The 19,510-nt window shown below is 44.6% G+C and overlaps 1 protein-coding gene across 1 annotated transcript in view; it reads right to left on the reverse strand.

Annotated features, from left to right (window-relative positions):
- Positions 1–416: 416 nt before the first annotated feature.
- CPSF100 (cleavage and polyadenylation specificity factor 100) overlaps positions 417–19,510 on the reverse strand; it is a 125,583-nt gene continuing 106,489 nt past the window's right edge. Inside the window, exon 19 of the mRNA XM_086806586.1 lies at positions 417–909. The gene's annotated coding sequence lies outside the window, so the exon portion shown is untranslated. The remainder of the gene's footprint in view (positions 910–19,510) is intronic.

Raw genomic sequence — 19,510 nt, forward strand, 5'->3', positions numbered from 1 at the left:
CATTGTACATGATAGGGACTACGTCCCAAAACCCAAAGTATCTTTTGTCTTTAGAACAAAGATAGATGTTTTGAAGAGGACCATACCTTCGAGAGGCTTGAGCGAGTGCGCATGCAGGCACACACACACACACACAGAGAGAGAGAGAGAGAGAGAGAGAGAGAGGGAAGAGGGGGGGGGGGGGGGGTACCAAACCAATGTGCTGGATGACAGATTGTGCTACACCTATGACCTTATGATTTGGGCACCATTGAAATATGCTATATTATTTTAGCATGTCCAGAGCACCAAAAAATTTATAAAAAAAATCAAAGGGCACATCTATTCCACAAGCCAGCATGAGTACTTGACCACTACATGGGCATGCCTTGATCAAACATGTCCTGTCTCCTGATCGCAAGGTATAGAATGTTGACTCATGTAACAAGAAAACAAACTTTATCCATTGCCATTAGGGAAGCACAGAAAGAATCATCACTCACACACTCCCAAATAAGGGGTCAGATCAACATAACACTGCCAGTAGAACTTGAAAGATACCAATATTTACCATAACCCAAATAGCATTTATTTTTCAGGCACAAGCATGTGGTATAGCTTGTAAAAAGCTGCATCAAATCAGGTCATATATTGGACTTGGTTGTAAAGCTGAGAATGTTTGTATATAATGGCAGGAGCGGCCCAATCCTCATCCTTACCCTGCCCTGCTCATGCCCTTCCCATTTCATGATCATGCTTGATCTTGCTCCACAACTTGTGAAGCTATAAGATTTTGAAGCTGATGCTGCCAGCTTGTAGCAGCATTCATTCTATTTTCTTCCCTTTTCTGGACTTGCATCCACAATGTAGGTGCAGGTGCACGCGTACAAATGCAAGCACAGGCTCATTTGGTCCTCAAAAATTTGGAACCTGTACATCAGTTAATCAGACAATGAAGTTCATGATAATCACAATACTTTTTTGGTTCTTTCTCAAAAGGCATGTCTAAGCCATACATTTTTTTTTGGTTCACAGATACAGCTTTTAGAAAATCTCTCTCTCTCTCTCTCTCTCTCTCTCTCTCTCTCTCTCTCAAGAGAGAACTGGTAGCCGTCAAGAACACCGAGAAGGAAGAAGGGGAGATCAATGAGAACACTCTCACGGCCATCAAAGAAGAGATCTCCAAGGAGATCACAAAGGACATGGAGGGAAAACTCGAAGCCAAGCAGTCAGGATGGGTTGAGGTGGTGAAGAAGAACATCCGCAAAGAAGTGAGGGAGGAGACTCAAAGGGAAGAACATCAAATCATTCACACCACCATTGAGGAGGAGAAGATGAGGCATGCCCGCCGCCTCAACATTCGAGTCACAGGTATAGCCGAGACACCCAACTCCACTCCCGAGAAAGATGGATAGCTTCTATGCATGAAGCTAGGCTACAGGGAAGAGGACCCTCTCCCCTTCACCAAAGCATGGAGAGACGGGAAAGACTCAACACGAAAGCGAGCCCTCATCCTACAGTTTGGAGAGACGGAGAGAGTCACCTTCATGAGGAAGAGGGTCATACTACGAGGTTTAGAGGGAGCTCCTATTTTCTTGGATGATGATCACACGAGGATGCAGCTTGAGCATAGGAGAGCTTGCATACCACAAGTCTTACACGCGAGGAGAGAAGGCAAGAAGGCCTTCTACCGAGATGGTCGGGTCATCATTGATGGCCGGCCCATGGATTAGCGGTTTGGGGCCTATGGGACACAGACCAGGCCACTGACAGAGATACACATGGCAGTATGGAATTGTAATGGTTCACTATGGGTGCAACCTGGACAACTGAAGCATGTTATGGTGGGGAGAGACATCATACCTCTGACAGAGACACATCAGAGCCCAGAGAGAGGGTTACCTCGAGTAGAGGGATTCCAATGGGAGTTAGCATACACGAGGACCACACGCCACGGTACCTCGAGAGGATTGGGGGGAGTAGCGGTTTTATTCAGACGGGAGCTACAGGGGAGATTGAGAGTGGTAGCACAGGATCCAGAGGCCAGATACATGTGGATTAGCTTACAGCTCTCACAGGACAGGGTTATATACATAGCCCTATGTTACTTTCCTCCATCAGGATCCTCCTATGTCATTACAGAGGACATGCCACAGGAGTAGGAGACAGGAGCCTCGCCATACACTTGTCTGTCAGAGGAGATTATGCATTTTTCTACACTAGGGGAAGTATTTCTTACGGGCGACTTCAATGCCCACACACAGAGCAGACAGTGTGAGGTGTACGACTATGATGACATGGAGATCCTCCACCTTGTGGATTCAGAGGAGATAGGGGCTAGTCGGGCATCAGAGGACACTAGACCAGACAGAGGACATTATGGGGACCACTTACTAGAGTTGGGAGCCAGGCATCATCTCGTTATTTATAACAGGATGCTACAGTAGCCAGGATCAAGAGGGCTGACATGCTTCCCACATGGGGGTCATACACGGACCGGAGGCACGGTGGTAGACTACATTATGGGATCTAAGGAGGCATCACAGCTTGTCACCTCATTCTCCATTCCACCTCGTCCTATTGGGGAAGATCATACCACGCCCCACAGCAGCCACCTATACCTCAGCCACAGGAGCCTCGACCTACCACAGCTAGCTTCTTTACCCACTCGATGGTAAAGGAAGCTATCCGCCGCCTACAACATGGACGGGCCGCTGACCATATGGGCCTGCAGGGTGAGCATCTCATATATGCAGTAGATTCTTTGGCTCCTTTCCTTGCATACCTGTTTAACAGGGCACTACAAGAGGGTTTGCCTGCGGAGTGGACGATGCACACCATTGTGTCGATTCACAAAACAGGGGATATGCTCGATCTGAGCAACTACAGGACGGTTATGGTTGGCCACGTGTTGGCCAAACTATGGTGCAGTGTTGGAGCAAGAGCTTAGCTTATATGCTGAGAGAGCAGGTTTACGCTCATCAGGGCAGGCAGGCTTCAGGAGAGCTTTCTCTACCACTGACCATGTATTCACTTTGGGATGTATGATTGATGAGGCCAGAGTGAGGAAGAGAAAGCTCTATTGCTGCTTTGTGGATTCGAGAGAGGCTCTTTCAGCCCCTGCAATCTCTTGGCATACCAGTAGATATGACATGGGGCATCTATGCATTATATGAGCAGGTTTTTGGGCGAGTCAGATGTCCAGGAGGTACGTCCGAGACTATTGCTAGCACCATTGGTGTGAAGCAAGGATGCCCACTTTCCCCCACGCTATTTGGGTTATACATTGATCAGGTGGCTGACTTCATTACACGGGGAGGCGGAGATGGAGTTGATTTAGTAGGTACCTCAGTACATATTATGCTTTATGCTGATGATATTGTATTAGTGTCTGAGTCTCCAGGAGGTCTACAGCAGCATCTACATGCACTCGATGATTTCTGCACACAGAGGGGTCTTACTGTGAACCTTGGGAAAACCAAGGTTATGGTCTTTCCTACATCGAGACAAGGCAGGAGTCAGCTGACATTCACTCTCACAGGACACCAAGTGGAGGTGGTGACATCATACGTGTACCTAGGGGTTACCTTCTCTGCAGCAGCCACACGCTTCACCATGGGTTCAGAAGCCAGAGCTAGATTGACACGAGGATATGCAGCATTGGCTATGCTAGAGAGACAGTGCCACCAGGCGCATTTTTAGGAGCCCCGGACGAAGGGGTGGCTATTTGACACATTAGTCACACCGGCACTGATGTATGGAGCAGCGGTATGGGCGCCAGGCCTTGCTACCCATTGGTGGACACAGATAGAGAGACCACAGGCCCTCGTGATGGCACGCATGATACGCATCAAACCGTCAGTACCTCATGACATTATCCGAGCAGAGGTTGTTGCGCCTCCTATGATGGTAGAGGCCATATTCCAGACTATATGCCTGCTAGACGGATTCAGAGACATGCCACAGGACAGATTGTCATACAGAGCTTTTGAGGCATCTAGACAACTGGCTGAGGCAAGAGACAGAGGATCATGGTATGCACAGGTCACACATTGGTTCTCACAGCATGGCCTAGACATGGATCATCTACCACCATTCCAGTATGACAGAGATGCACCACATATCCGTCTCTCATAGTGAGAGGAACAGAGTATTGAGACAGGACCTATGGCAGCTCTATACACGAGAGACATGGATATCGCCTACACAGCCTCTTCCACCGAAGATGCTATACTACAGAGATCACTTCATGAGTATCACTGATGATGGATTTATAGAGAGGCCTAGATACATGGAGGGCTTTTTACCACACGGCTCCCGAGTGGCTATTGGTCAGCTTAGAGTTTCATCACATCGATTGGAGATCGAGACTGGCAGAGCAGCACGGATCCCCCGAGAGGAGAGGGTATGCAGATTGTGCAGAGAGGAGGTGGAGAGTGAGGAGCATTATGTATGCAGATGCAGAGCATATACAGCCATCAGAGAGAGATATCCCATTTTATTCATAGAGCCGCATTTCCTACGCCAGATCTTTGAGGCAACAGACCAGCACATACTCGGGAGATTCATTCTAGACATACAGCGTCACAGAGAGACATCATTACAGGCTCAGACAGCTCCAGAGGGGGGACGACAGACACAGATTACTACATTTTTTCAGAGATCCATCCCACTCCCAGCCCCTACACAGCAGGGAATTACTCTCTAGAGAGCAGAGACACTCAGAGTCCGCAGGAGACAGAGGACACCTAGCTTTCGGACACCACGCCTATACCAGAGAGAGATGGCAGAGATCAGAGCTCAGTTTCACAAAGAGGGTGCGGAACGACTGGCTCGATTCAGAGCAGACCCAAGCATGTTCTTCAGGGAGCTGTGGACACCCCCTTCATTGATGTATACCATTTTATACCCCCAGTATGGTACAGGATGGAGCTTGCTAGGTTGCATATCATGATTGTATACTCCATGCATATAGCTTTACATTCTCCTAGTAGTAGAGCTCCATCCCCTCCCCCACTCACTGTACTTATTGCACACCCAGATTCAGGTTTTTAGTTCAGTACTTTTTCATTTTGTTGGGATGACAGAGGATACCTTCCTGGTCCTCTCTCCTGCTACTTGCTTCCATAATTGAGCATTAAAGCTTTTACCAATTGCAAGTAGAGTAGATGACAGTAGAAGCCTTCGCGCTGGAAGCGTCTGGAGTGTTGAAATCTTCAATCGGTCGCGTTCCTTCGCGAGACAAAAGTCTTCAAGTAGATGAAGGGAACCCTCGGAAATCTTCTCTTATGGTTCATCGTAAGAAAGGAAGGCTGAAATTATGGTTTTCAATCAAAAGACCAAAAAATACAACAAATATAAGGGTTGTTTTGTTGAATTTCAGTCATTTGGGAGTGTGTAGAAGAGTGAATACCACTTGGAAACACTCTTGGAAGCTTGGAAAACACACTAGCAAGCTTGGATATGGTATTGTAAAGGAGAAAATGAAGAAAATACAGCCAAAGAACCTCATGACAAGAGACGCCAACTTCTAGAGAGAGAAGGAAGAGAGAGATGATGCGATGTCCACCCTGGGTGTCAGGCAGAAAGGGAAAGTGAGTTGGGGTGCAAGCTGGAATGGACACATGGTTGGTTGCTCTCTTTGAACAAAGGGGATAAGGTATGGGCAGTGGGCATTGAGATTTGTGTACCTCGGGACATCAATGTGTGCGAACACAAGCTGGTCAAAATTTATAAGTGAGTTTTCGTCGCCCAAAACTTAATAAAATGTGTATACACTTACTTATAATCAAATACTAGTTTCTAAGGCGAGGTTTTAACCAATACTTACCACCTGTCACATGCCACATAACCATGTCAGCAGACAGTTTCACGGGTGGGCATCCCCTTACCCAGAACTACACATTGGTCAAGCAAGCATGAAAACAACATGCAAATTCAATTTGCAAGCAAGTATATAAAGATGCTATGCAATGCAACATTGGTATGGACAATCCCCCTTCATGAGACTATACTAAAGTACACGTGTTCCAGGCAACTACACGAGGTACCAGACCCAATGGAGCACCAGTCCTCTAGGCATTTTCGGGCATGTACACACAAGCACAAGTCCCAACGGAAAGCCGAATCCACAGTATCACATGAGTGGTATCAATCCCCGACATATACAACTGCCATCCACGGATGCTAGTCCAATGTACATAATGAGAAAGCACGGGTGGAAAACTTGGGTGGCCAAATATTGACATCTCACAGGCTTCTAAATAGTTGTCCACAGCTAAAAAGCATCCAAATACGTGTAAAGCAAGTGTGGACAATCTCTAAAGATTTTTTCCTGTACCCATTTAGTATCAATGGGAAGATAATTCTTGAACTTCACAAGGTAACGCCGACAACTTTGCCTGCAACAGCAAGCTTGCGTTCCTTGTGATACACAGTCTGTTCTGGCTGCAAAATCTCCTCAAGCTCATCCACTTCTTGTGGATCCTCAATGACCGGTTCACAAGGCTCCAATCCTACATACTTACGAAGGAGACTCACATGAAAAGCATTGTGTATATACCAATGACTAAGAAATGCCAACCTAAAAGCCACTTCATTGATCTTCTTGATCACTTGAAAAGGCCCATAGCATTTGGTTGCAAGTTTAGAATATGCACCCTCTTTGTCAGGCCTCTTGATAAGTCTTGGTTTCTCAAATTTCAGCAATACCCAATCATTCTCTTTACCATCAAATTGCCTTCTATGCTTCTCGGCAACCAAACAAGTCCTGCAAAAGGAGAAGCAATCCATACGAAGTGCCAAATGAGCCTGTGGTAGTAAGAGAAATAATCCAAGAAAACTCATGCACCGATCTCAATTTAGACCAATTTCGAATTGCATCAATCTTTGCGGGATCCATATACCCAAGATAGTGTATCTCTGACAAGAAGAACTCACTCTTCTTTACAGTAATGAAGTGTTTATGCTTACTGAGTTCTTCAAAAACAATAGCCAAATGAGCTCTATACTCTTCTTCAGTCTTTGAGAAGACTAAGATGTCATCAAAGAAGACAGTTGTAAATTTCTTGTACCCATGGAACATGCGATACATCATTCTATTGCAGGTATTTAAGAGACAATACATGATATTTCAGTCAATCTAAAAGAAACTGCACGTAGCAGCGACTCTAATGATTGTAAAAAAGCAATGTAGCCAGGGCATTCGTAAGACCAAAAAGCATAACACGATACTCATAAAGCCCAAATGTTGTCCTGAACGTAGTTTTATGCACATCCTCAAGCACCACACACTTCTAATGATACCACTCTTGAGATTAATTCGGTTAAAGCATGCCAATCCATCCAACTTGTCAAGGATGTCGTGTATGTGTGGAATCGAAAACCGATTCTTAATGGTGAGCTTATTCAAAGCTCTATAGTCCACACACATACAAAAAGATCCATTCTTCTTTTGAACCAAGAGGACGGGTGAACAATATAGGGAAGAGCTTGGTTGAACCAAACTCTTCTCAAGAAGCTCAATTACCTGCTTCATGATCTCTTTTTGGGATGCACTCACATGATAGGCTAGCCTATTAGGTGGTGACCTACCCAACACAAGGTCAATGCAATGATTTTCCGATTGTATGGGTGGCAACTCATTTGGTAACTCATCAGCAAAACAATCCTTGTACTCTTTGCAAGAATTTCAGCCTATCATCACTAAGAGTGTTTACATGCATATTAGTTTCTTCAACATGATCCCATACAAAAATCAAGTTTGCAAAAACACTCTTTTTCATTACTTTCTTAATTTGTACATGGGATACAATGGGGATAGTATCACCCTCTTCACCAGCATCAATCACATGCTCTGGGCCTTTATGCAGCATGAAGGTAATTTTGTTGGTCTTGTAAGCCTTGTGCAGATCAGTGCGCATGTGCCAAGGCTCTCCAAGCAATATAAAAGATTCAGTTTTCTTGGCCTTCAAACGATCATGTATCAATAAATCATGGTGGTAAGCTTCAATTCATCTTGTTGTGCATAAAGAAGAGCTTGCATACGAGGAAGTTCAGTCCTTAAGGCTATGGACTCTTCTTCTTGCATTTTCTCTTTACCACGCGACGGCTGTCCCACATGTTCTTGTTCCCTGGTATGCACCACATGAGTTTGTTCTTCCTGTAAAGCATTGAAAGCATGTTGTGTTGGCATCTTCACATTCATTGTACGACTGTCCATAGTGTTCTAAGTGTAGAGATAGCTAGTGTTCCCAGTGATCGTCTTTCACAATAGAAGTGAAACAAAACAGTTGGTTGGTGTAGAATGTTTGGTTGAGCATAATGCTAATCAATACACTTAAATACATCGAGAGTTAATGGACAACAAGCACAATACAACATGTAGACGCACAATGAGCCAAAACGGCCGACCCCTCCCTCAAATAATGTTTATTGATCTTGGAAGAATGAAGTACATAGTATCATGCGCATTTCTGCCCAGATTTCCATAACAATGCAAATAAATACATTATTGCAAGCAATATTGTTGTCAGTGAAGATCTCCAATTCACACTACCCTCACAAGTACCCATGTTCCCTACTATCTGCTCTCTATTGTTCCACCAACACATGGTAGAAACAATATGCAAGAGAGCACGTAGGACACTACACACGATATGTGAACATGGGAGTCCAGCTCCTCCCTCCTGCTACTTGCTTCCATAATTGAACATTAAAGCTTAGTAGAGTTGATGACAACGGAAGTCTTCGCAATGGAAGTGTCTGGAGTGTTGAAATCTTCAATTTATCACGTTTCTTCGCGACAAAAGTCTTCAAGTGGATGACGGGAACCCTCGGAAAGCTTCCCCTATGGTTTAACTTGAGAAAGAAAGACTGAAATTAGGATTTGCAACCAAAAGACCACCAATTACAGCAAATGTAAGGACTGTTTTGCTGAATTTCAGTCATTTGGGAATGTGTAGGAGAGTGAATACCACCTGGAAACACTCTTGGAATCTTGGAAAACACACTAGCAAGCTTGGATATGGTGTTGGGAAGGAGAAAATGCAAAAAATACAGCCAAAGAACCTCATGAAGAGAGGCACCAACTTTTAGAGAGAGATGGGGTTTTCAACCAAAAGACCACCAATTACAACAAATATAAGGACTGTTTTGCTGAATTTCAGTCATTTGGGAATGTGTAGGAGAGTGTATACCACCTGGAAACACTCTTGGAATCGTGGAAAACACACTAGTAAGCTTGGATATGGTGTTGGGAAGGAGAAAATGCAAAAAATACAGCCAAAGAACCTCATGAAGAGAGGCGCCAACTTTTAGAGAGAGATGATGCGATGTCCAAGCTGGGTGTCTGGCAAAAAGGGCAAGTGAGTTGGGATGCAAGCTAGGATGGACACATGGCTGGTTGCTCTCTTTGAACAAAGGGGATAAGGTCTGGGCAGTGGGCATTGCACTTTGTCCACCTCAGGACATCAATGTGTGCGAACACAAGGCTAGTCAAAATTTATAAGTGAGTTTTGGTCGCCCAAAACTTAAAGTGTGTACATATTATAATCTAATACTAGTTTCTAAGGCTAGGTTTTGACCAATACTTACCACCTATCACACGCCACATAATCATGTCAGCAGATAGTTTCACGGGCGGGCGTCCCCTTGCCCGGAACTACACATTGATCAAGCAAGCATGAAAACAACATGCAAATTCAATTTGCAAGCAAGCACATAAAGATGCTAACAATTCTTGTTCATGAGACTATACTAAAGCAGACGTGTTCCAGGCAAGTATATGAGGTTCCAGACCCAATGGAGCACCAATCCTCCAGGCATTTCCAGGCATGTACACAGGCACAAGTCCCAACGGAAAGCCAAATCCACAGTATCACATGAGTGGCATCAATTCTCGACATATGCAAATGCCATGGACGTTAGTCCAATGTATATACATAATGAGAAAGCACGGGTGGACCAATTGGGTGGCCAAATGGTGACACTCACTCTGCTCGGCATGCTATCGCTCTACTCTCACATGTCGACACGCTAGCAAGCTTGCACCTTCTCTATTGCGCTAGTATGAAGGATCGTTGAGCTGCCTATGCTCATCGGCATGAGGCTTACATGCACGCCGATTCCCTTACTTGGCTAACTTTGGTTCTTAGCCTGTTTCTTATATAAGGTTATAATAATCTTATTAAAAAGCGACCAGTTAGCCAACTACTGTCGTCTGTGCGCAACTACCCACATCCACTTGCAATGTGCCTCCCACACGCACTTATGCCAGCTCGACAGTCAAAAAGCAAAATTTTAAGGCACAAAATCGATTTAGGGCTTTCCAAAAATTCTTCTCCTATTCATAATTGAAGTGCATTCATCAAAGAGATTTTGAGGCTTTTTTATTTTTTTGCAAAATCTTGCTTAATCAAAGCATTAATTTAAGATCCCCCATTATTTTTCAAAATTGGAGGTACAAATCAAGCATTTAAGGGTTACTACACCATGCTATGTCATTAATTTAAAAAACGCCCTTGATCTAAAATCCTAATTTTTGAAAACCTAATTTCTAAAAATCATAATTTCTTGGGACATTATCTGTAAGGGACTAGACACTAGCATTAGATAATCTCCATTGTTAAGACCTTCCGATATTCAAAGAAAATCATGGCATCCTACATGTTTATTGAAAATTTTGATGGGAAAAGCTTCCATACCTGACAAGCCAAACTAAAGTTTAGTTTGATGAGAGAGGGCGTTTGGCCTTTCATCGAGGGGGAGGAATAGATGCCTAAAAGCAGTAGGTGAAGCACAAAGAGCTTGGAAGCTCTAGGATCAGAAAGCCTTTGGTCTCATAGCCCTAGGCCTATCTGACAATTTCATACACCACTTTATTGATCTCCTAACTTCAAAAGAAGCTTATGAGATGCTAGATAAGCTCTTTAGCACATGGAAAGAACTCTAAGCTATCTTTGCAGATAGAGTTCTACGGCCTGATGATGCAGTCACATGAGAACTTTGACACTCATGTGAACAAGATGAAGTACCTGAACCATCTTGCTACACTCAAAGCCAAAGTTGAGGAAGATTTGGCCCTAGCCGTGTTGATCAAGTCTATGCCAAATGAGCTTTACGGAAACCTTAACACCACCTTGAAGAACCTGCCCAATCTCACCTTGGAAGGGTTTATAATCTCCTTCAAGGAAGGGGAAAAGAAGATAAAGAACAAAGAAGCAAGGAGGGATAGCTTCTTCACAAAGAACTTCAAAGGTATGAAATGTTATCTTGTGGTAGGAAAAATCATACAGAAAAGGATTGTTACTCAAAGAAGCCGTGCAAACATTGTGGGAAAAACAACCATAATGAGAAGTACTGCTATCACAAAAAGGCAAATGCCAACTTCATTGAGGAGAAAGAGCTTTGCACAGAGGAAGCTAATTATTGTCATGATGATTGGGCTTTGTAAAGTCCAAAGTTATGTGTTGTGTTGGTGTGTGTTGTTCAGTTGTGTGTTGTGAGTGAATGACCTGATCCTATGTGTACTCTATTTTTGGGACCCATAATTGCCAGGAGAAACTCAAGCCATGAGCATAGATTTATCCTTGACACAGTATGAGGAAATCCCTCAAAGGGGAGATTGTTGGGAATCAAGGTCTTACCTATGAATCGACACTTAAGTGAGGCCATGTGTTTGTGAGTGAACCACCTCTTAGAGAGGTATCAAATAATACCTAGATAATATGTGAGTTTAAAATAAGCAATGATATCACAAAGGCAACCTTTGTACTTATAAAAGGTAAATATAGTTCATTGATTTAATCAAGCAACTATCACACCATTGAGTCATGCAGTACACTCTCGCCATCAAAAGTAATGTCTTGTAACTCTCTCTCCTTGCGTCCTCCATAGACATGGTTCGCTATCTCTTCAAGCCTCCCTAGCTGCAGCAACTTAACTCCTTCACAGGAATGGCTCGATAGTCATGACGATTATTTTCAAGTACTGTTTTGTAAAACCCCTAATTACTAATTTTTTAAAAGCTTTTGAGGCCTTTGCCAAGCAGTGATGCAATCTAATTTCTTGCATGCTCTTACTTTTCCACAGAGTGGATAATTTTTTTAAAGCAAAGAAAAGATCACACCGGGCTTTACCATGAACCCTTGGTGTTATCCGCAAAGCCGCTAAGTGGCACATGACACTGGTAGCCAAGATGGGATGCCAAGTTAGGCAGACTTGTGGTGATGGTCATACTCTAGGATGCCTAGGCCAAGGTATCCGAATAGCTTATAGACAACAACCTGCGGAGCTAATTGTAGGAGCGAAGGACACGGATTGGAGTGTGAACATGGTGGTATCTTTGATCCTTGACATTGCATAGAATGGATTAATCGTCTAAAGTCTACCTAGGGTTCGACCTTGGTGTTCAGAGGGAAATTTGGTTGCTTCAATGCTATGATATAGGGGGGGAGGTTGGCCATTACACCTATGATCATATGCTTAACAAAGGTTTTATGTGGGGTCTACTTTGGTGGTATGGGACACTAGAGTGTATTCTCATGTAGGATCTCCCGACGCTCCACAGGTTTCTTATCTGTAACACTCTATGCTTTTGCATCGTTAATCTATGGTAACTGTGAGAAGCAGTGCTAGTCTGTGAGGGACAACAACATAAGGAACTTTCTTGGTCGTCTAACCATGGCATGTTTTCTGTGGGTAATTTCTCACACTATCTCTTGTGATGACCACACTATTGATGCATTGAACTTGTGCATGAGAGAGATGAGAAGTTTGAAACTTCTTGGTCTTAGACTGAATGTCTAGACACCCGTTGATGGTTGGACCATTTAGTACTCTAGGGATGACGCAGTTCCATGGAGTTATTTTGGATTCCGGGATTTTTGAGTCACATGAAATCCCACTTGTTCGAAGGGCTGTAGCTACGGACATGTTGGGGGTGGATTATGTTATACTTCCTTGTTTACTTTTGGAAGTAAGGCCTCTACATGAATACATGTTCATTCCCAATTGAGGGAAGTGAGAAAAGGGATGAGATAAGCTACTCAATTTACGACTCACCGAGTAGAGGACATCCTAAATGGTTATGTTCCAAAGAGATGATTCAAAGTATGATAAACGACTCTTAAGAGTTGAGATTTATGATCTTCGTTCAATCCTAGTCATGGATTGGAAAAGAGGAAAATCAGGTTGTTGTAGTACATTAGTGTGTGAGTACTCGAAACAAGTGTGGGACTTCGTTAATGTCACATGCACTCTGCACTATAGTGCATGGTGACAAGATGGCTCATCATCAGTGCAATTCTGAGCAACAATAGAACCCTTCAGGATTTGATATTTGCTGTACGCCCTGACCCCATTGTAATCCTCAGTCCAGGATATGTCATGCACGAGCTACGTAGGTCATTCCTCAACCTTAGAGAGTGAGTCAGTCAGTCAGTCAGTAAAAGTCCCTTAACCCACTTGGAGAGAATCATTCATACATATAGAAGTCATAGAAGCCTTAAAGTTTGCATCAAGACATGTTTGCATTTTGCATAGCATTCTTCCCATGTGCATGTAGACCATCTAGACCGTTGCAGAAGCCTCAAGATATCATCCAATATTTTATCCTAATTATTTGGCATTTTTTCCATATTTTTTCAGCATTTGATACCATCATTATTCTATTTATTCCATTAGCAAGTCGTCTAGCATCTTATGCTACAATTGGCCAGCATTTATAGGCAGCCGACCAGAAGATTTGCTCGTATAAATAGCCATCGCTTGCATCTCATTCATTCATCTCAGCATTCAGCAGTTACCTCATCATCAATTCAGCCTACAGCAAGTAGATCTCATCATTCATCATTGTTTGGAGCAAGCGTTTCAGTCCTACAGCCCTAGGAAAATCATCGCTTGTACCATCAGCAAAACGCAACTCCACTCAGCATTCAGCCACTTCAGAGCTTAGCGTTTTCAGCATATACACAGTTTTCAGCATTCATCCATTCATCATTTTGCTACAGCCCTTCTGGTGAAGGTAAAACACATTCATACAATCATTTTCAGCATTCATTCACAGCCTAGAACAGTCCCAATCAGTCCCTTCCTCTTAGCCTCAAATTTGCAGCCTTCCTACATTCCATTGGAAGAGTGCATAGGCTTGAAATCGGTCATCATTCGTGCTTCTCTAACCGTGTATAGTTCAGCCCGACTCTTGGTCTTTCAAAGATCTTGCATTTGGCTTATCTACAGTCCAAAGTCAGTCCTCACTCATTCTCTTCAAAGATAATTAAGCAAATACTCCTAGCAATAGGAGGGGGGCCATTTGGGACCCAATACAGTGTACAGAGTGATGAGACAGGACATATGGCAGCACTACATACAGGAGACATGGACAGCACCAAAGAGCCCACTACCACCGAAGATGCTGTATTACAGAGACCACTTTATGAGCATCTCAGGGGATGGGTTTATACATCGACCACGGTACATGGATGTACACATGCCACACAGCTCTCACAATGCTATTGGACAGCTACGAGTCTCATCACATCAGCTAGAGATAGAGGCTGGGAGAGCGGCACGGGTTCCCAGAGCTGAGCGGATATGTAGATTGTGCCGCGAGGAGGTGGAGACTGAGGATCACTTTGTATGTAGATGTAGAGCCCACCAGGGGGTCAGAGATAAATATGCATGATTGTTTGAGGAGCACTCTTCACTACATCAGTTGATGGAGGCCTCGGACCAGCGACAGCTTGGCAGACTAGTACTAGAGCTTCTGAAACCGGGCTATGGACACATAACACAGTAATTCTTTCAATTAAATAACTGGACTTTATGACACTCACACAAACAGAATCCTCACTCCCTCGCTCAACACCAGATTGGCCCCGAAGTCCGGCGCCCCTTTCGGTATTTATTTATCAATTAATTCAAGGGAAATACAAGGGTATGGTATCTGTAGTTACAAGAGCAATTCACAGCCAAGAAACCCTTGTTCTAAGGAAATTTTTCGGTACATAAACCTTCCCTGAACAAAATCCCAAGTCCCTGGTCCTCTTCCTTGGCCTTCTACCACTCAAATAAGCCCAAAACAGTGAATTTCAGCTTGCTGTATTTTCTGTACAGACCTGTTTTCAGCTCTGTACAACCACCACACTATCCTGGTAGACCCTAGCAAGGTCCCTCTGCAATCTGGCATCAACTGGGCCTTGGAACAGCCCCTGAACAGTCCAAAAAAAACACTGATTTAGTGCTGAATTGGACACCTGCGTAGTGAGGTAACTACCCTCACCTGTTCCTGGCTTGGAGTAGCAGTTAGCTGCTCCTGTTCCTGTCAAAGGAGGCTCTTTCCTCAGCCAAAAAGCATATTCCCCACACAGCTGTACATAATTCATGAGAGTAGCCCACTAGAGGGGCATTTCCATAGCTGAATATAGGTTAAGAGAGGCTGTGGGGAGCAAGCTCAACCCTCAGTGCATAGAGAACAGGGAAGGGGAAGCTCCAATAGCTCTTAACCTGCAACAATCCACCTGCCTACCTCAAAAATGAGCCCAAGGGGAAGATAAGCAAGCGCCCAGTTTCCTGTACTTAGAAACTGGCCTAAAAGCTGCCACATGGCAGTCATGCAACTCATTTCCCGTTCCAACCTCCGGTCTAAAAATCTCCCAATCTGCTAACATTTTGACATCAGTCCTTTGGTGATTATTGATCCTTGCAACATTCCGGAGAGATTGACGCAAATAAATTTCAAATCGAGTTTCCCTAAATTTTAGGAGATATGCCCAAAGCATTCCTTCAGGTCATCTGACCAACATTCTCTTTCGTGACCACATCAGAAAACGTAATGTGGTCATGATACAGTGACTTTTCATTTCATGAACATTCACCAATGTGTATCTACATTTATGGCCAGGCACACTGTCCTGCACCATTCTTAGTGGCCAAGTACACTGTCCTGGTCCACTGTTCGTCAAGTCTTCAGTGCCCAATCTTCTGGGATTTCAGGGTCCCAAGGCTCAAGTAAACCATCAGTCGCACGAAGTCCCAATGGTCCACCTTCTCTGGTCATGCAATGTCGAAGCTTGATCCAAGAGATATCTGAGGGTAGAAATCAACAGCAACTAAAGAACAGAAAGAAAAAGAAAATATATGTATTTACTTAGGTAATTACAAGGAAAGCAACTGCAAAAGTTCACCACCTGGTGACAGCTTCATAGTTCTCGAGAGAGACTCCTCCAAACACCTGCTCCCACTAGGGGTGGGAGACAATCCCAGCTCACAGATTTCTTCCAGAGAGCTATGCCAGTGCCCGCTGATGTACCACGTGGGGTGACCGCACAGAGAGCAGAGAAATTGAGAGCCAGGAGGAGACCTAGACAGACTGGACATAGAGCACAGGGACTCCGTCACCGAGAGATAGCAGCTATCCGAATGAGACACCAGATGGAGACACAGGAGAGGCTAGCTTGCTTTCATTCAGACTCAGGGTACATGTTCACGCCAATCACAGCCTCAGCATCGGCGATGTATGATATCTTATATCCCTCTTATGGCCCTGGATGGAGTTAGACATAGATCTGCATAGCATGCTTGTACTACCCCTTCAGCATATAGAGATGCATCTTGCCTTAGCACTCCATCCACATCCCCAGCCACCCTTATATTGTTTGTATATGGGCTCCACCGATCCATGATGACTCACAGTTGTATCCAGACACATGCACACTTTTTCTTTTCTTTCTTTTCTTCCGATGACCGGAAGAACACAGTTGTATTATTTTTTGTCTCCTAGGCCGACTTTGGCCTCTCGTAGATGTTAATCTCTCTCTCTCTCTCTCTCTCTCTCTCTCTCAGGGCATGCAGAGGCACTTGGATACTTTACATGCTTATGCACAGGACAGTGGACTCTCAGTTAACCTTGGTAAGACCAAGGTTATGGTGTTTAACACTACAACTCAGTGGGTCTGGAGATCAGCGCCTATTTTCACATATGGGCAAGAGACAGTGGAGTATGTTGACTCATACACATATCTTGGAGTGGTGTTCACTGAGCCCACATTTTCCATGAGGGGGGCAGCAGAGGCCAGATTGACTAGAGGATATGCAGCACTAGGAGGTCTAGAGAGGATGTGCTCACAGGTACAGTTTCAGGAGCCATGCACTAAGCTATGGCTTTTTGACACGCTGGTCACATCGGCTATGCTATATGGAGTACAGATCAGGGGGCCTAGCCTAGATCGTCACAGTCGATCAGGATGCGCATACGATGGATGGAGATCGATGGAGAGACCACTTGTGTCCATGATCTCCAAGATGATTCGGGCTAAGGCCTCGGTACCCCCATGAGATTATTAGAGCCGAGATGGGAGTACCACCGATCGTAGTGGAGGCTCTTGCCAGATCAGTGTCCTTCATTCACAGCACCTGGGAGCTTCCCCGACACCGGTATGCACGACTTGCTTTAGAGTCCTCTCATCAGCTAGCCATGGAGCGAGACACTTCATGTTGGTATGCGCCGATAGCATCCTGGTTTGAGCTCCACGGGTTCAGTTTAGACAGACTTCCACCCTTCCAGTACTCTCTGGAGGCACCCTCTCTCACCTTGACACATTCTGAGATTAGTGGAGTCATCAAACAGGACCTCATTCAGTTGGACACTAGGAGGACATGGCTAGAGCCCTCACAAGAGTTGGGGACGAAGATGGCTTTCTATAGAGACCATCTTCTCTGCACCACTGAGGATGGCTTTATACTTAGACCGAGCTACATGGATACCCATCTGTCTCATGGATTGAGGTGCGCCATTGGGTAGATCCGCACCTCCTCACATCAGTTAGAGATAGAGACACGCAGATTTAGAGGCATACCTCCAGTAGACAAGATTTGTCAGATTTGTTGGATAGAGCCAGAGACGGAGGAGCACTACATCTGTCTGCACAGCATATTATAAGATTCGAGGGCGCTACCATTGCCTTTTCAGAAGGGATTTGGACCACTGGCTAGAGTCATGGACTATTGTGATGAGCGATGCTTGGGTTTTTATCTCTTGGAGATCCGCAGGCTCAGAGAGTCCATTATCACGAGCAAACGCCCGACTGGCAGAAGTCCACACACAGACAGATTACTGACTTCTTTAGAGGGACTACCCGGGAGGACACACAGCCGATAGCCCAGCAGCGGGCACCCCGTGGGACTCTAGTTGAGAGAGCTATCCAGTTGGGCAGATCTAGACGCCCGAGGGTTCGCGGATCCTCACATCGGAGACGGTGCCTACACCGAAGGATTCAGAGCATCATTGCGAGGCATTGGGCTCACCCGACCAAGCATCTCACTATGGTAGATATCCAGGCCATCCGGTAGAGACCCATGCCAGAGCTCCTAGGATGATTACGACTCCAGCCATATACTGTTGTACTCATTGTCACTTTTGTACTCCCCCATATTCATGTATTCATGTATCCATGTACTCATGTACCCCATTTTGACTAGTAGCATTAGCTTCCCACTCCCCCTAGCTGCTGCTTCCGGATGCCCCCTACTGATGTATTGTGGGGCTAGATACTTACCTTGACTTCTTTCTTTTCTTTTCCAGACAATGTATCAGATGTCACATGGTTGTAACTTTGGTCTCATAGGTCACTTTGGCCTTTTGAAGACGTTAATATAACATTTCATTTCATTTCATTTCTCTCTCTCTCTCTCTAATCTCTTAAAGTTTGAAGTACTAAAAGCGGATTACTAAAGACTCGCGAAACTCAGGATAAAGAAGGCAGTGTGAGACTTGTGTGACAGGATCCCTTATTATGCATAATTCCGCTGCATGTTACATTGGTATCAGATTCAGCTACACCGCATCCTAGCATGAGAGCATCCTTGGATGGTCAAACTTCGCTCCAGCACGACTACTGACTTCAGTAACATGTCTACAAAGGAGAGTATAAATCAGCAGGAAGACGTCTCCCTCAAAGCAGACCTTGCTCTTCTGCCTACTACCGATACCATAGCTCTACTCCGAGCTCAGAACGAGCTTCTTATGGAGCATCTCCATCTCTTGGAGACAACAGCAGCCAAACCCACTCCACCAGTTACCCCCGACTTCGTCACCCTCTTCTTTTAGATGGAACAACAAAGACGGAGGATGAAGCCAGACGGTGAGAAGAAAAAACAAACATACGGGACTATGAGAAAGCCCACCACAAGATCGACGAAGACCCGCATCAAGCTAAACTCGCCGCTCAAGAGCACCAACGAGAGCTCGATCAAGAGCGCATGTTACTCGAATATGAAAGGGAAAAGACTACCATACATCTGAAGTATTAGCACCTCTCTTCAATTTCCCCACCCATAGGTGCCACCAGCGTAACATCGACTACCGTCAGCCGAATTTAACCGAATTTTAGTAAGTATGATGGTAAGTGTGATCATTTAGCAGTTAATCAATTTATTCATCAATTTAATGCTCATTTTCCATTAGCTAGGATCTCGGATTCTCAGGATAGAGTCCACATAGCGACTCCTCACCTTACGGGTGAGGCACTCACTT

Source organism: Cibotium barometz, chromosome 12, assembly GCF_041138505.1.
Source record: "Cibotium barometz isolate CiBa-2024 chromosome 12, ASM4113850v1, whole genome shotgun sequence".
In the NCBI taxonomy this organism is placed as follows: domain Eukaryota; kingdom Viridiplantae; phylum Streptophyta; class Polypodiopsida; order Cyatheales; family Cibotiaceae; genus Cibotium; species Cibotium barometz.